The sequence below is a fragment of the Rattus rattus genome, chromosome 14 (genome assembly GCF_011064425.1).
Source record: "Rattus rattus isolate New Zealand chromosome 14, Rrattus_CSIRO_v1, whole genome shotgun sequence".
In the NCBI taxonomy this organism is placed as follows: Eukaryota; Metazoa; Chordata; class Mammalia; order Rodentia; family Muridae; genus Rattus; species Rattus rattus.
The window spans coordinates 53,373,825-53,375,554 of NC_046167.1; the positions used below are offsets into that span (position 1 = coordinate 53,373,825).

The 1,730-nt window shown below is 38.8% G+C and overlaps 1 pseudogene; it reads right to left on the bottom strand.

Moving 5' to 3' along the window:
• Positions 1–399: 399 nt before the first annotated feature.
• Positions 400–1,025, bottom strand: LOC116883631 (annotated as a pseudogene).
• Positions 1,026–1,730: the final 705 nt, after the last annotated feature.

Genomic DNA, 1,730 nt, shown 5'->3' on the forward strand with positions numbered 1-1,730 from the left:
TGCATCAGAGACAACTGAAGATGAAAAAAAAAATCCCCAAATAAAACCAAAAGAAAACAAAAAACCAAAAAAAAAACCCCAACACAAAAACCAAACTACTGTCCCCATATATAAATAATTTGTGCTGTGCACCAACAAGAACCTGCTTTAAATTTCCATGCCAATTGACAACCCCCAGACTGTACCAGGCAAGGTTAGTGGCTATTGAGAACACGACCAGGACAGGGCTACCTAAAGACACATTTGGTAGTGTGTTAACTATACAAAAAAGGCACCAGACAGTTTAAAAACAAATCTTACACAGCCTTACATTTCAATTTTTTTCTTTAAAAGGAGTGAGTTATGTACAAGGGCATTAAATGCTTTTGTAGACAAGAAAAAAACTTCGGTAGAACCAACTTATTCATAATCATCTTCTTCATCTTCACCTTCCTCTTCTTCATCCTCTTCATTTTCCTCATTGTCTTCCTCTTCCTTCTTTTATTTGCTCTTTTCAGCCTTGATCACCCCCCTTTCTCACTGCATCAGGTTTTCCTTTAGCTCTGTAGGCAGCAATAACCTTCTCATACTTCTCCTTCAGCTTGGCAGCCTTCTTGGGCTGCTTGTCATCCGAGGCAGTGTTGTTCCACATCTCTCCTAGTTTCTTTGCAACATCACCAATGGATCAGCCAGGATGCTCGCCTTTGATTTTTGGGTGGTACTCAGAACAGAGCAAGAAGAAGGCCGAAGGAGGCCTCTTGGGGGCATTGGGGTCCTTGAACTTCTTTTTGGTCTCCCCTTTCGGGGGGGAGATGTAGGTTTTCATTTCTCTTTCATAACGAGCCTTGTCAGTCTTTGCCTTATCTTCAAATTTTCCCTTTTCTTTAGCAGACATGGTCTTCCACCTCTCTGAGCACTTCTTGGAGAACTCTGAGAAGTTGACAGAAGCATCCAGGTGATTCTTCTTGTGCTCCTCCTAGCAGGTTTGCACAAAGAATGAATATGAGGACATTTTGCCTCAGCTTCTTAAGATCTCCTTTGCCCATGTTTACTTGATTTTCCACCGCGAGTCCACAAGGCACAGAGTCACCCAGTGCCCATTCAGCTCTTGCCTTGGCGCTGTCTCTACAGAGCTAAATGTACTGCCAAAATTAGCCATTTTATTGTTATTATTATTACTGCCTTTTTTTTCTTTTGAGAGAGCATCTCACACTGTAGTCCACTTGGCCTAGAACTCATTGTGTAGCTGAAACTGGCTATGAACTCAGGTTAATCTTCCTGCGTAGGTCTCCAAAGTACTGGGATTATAGATTTGAGCTATAACCATCATGATTGTTAAAATTAAAAACCTTTTCATCAAAATATATTTGTGTGATATTTTTACAAATAAAAACACATTTAGAATTCATATAATTGATAATATCAATATTCAAAGAATTCCAAACTAATAACAGATAAAAAAGAAAAATAGGTAAACTACATGAATGGTCATTGCAAGATGAGAGTAAACACATGGAGAAAATCTAAGCCTCGTTAGTGTCAAAAAAGTGTCAGTGGAGACAAAACCAGGATAATTTTTTGACCCTCTTTTAAATGAAATATTTCTCATGATCATTCCCAATTTCTGTTTGCTAAGCTTTCTTATCGATTCCTTTGTCTGCATAGCTTTATTGATCAGATTGACCAGATGGTACAGAGATGTTAATCACAGAATCTCTTATCATTTCCGGGAGAGTTTAAATTAGCACCAA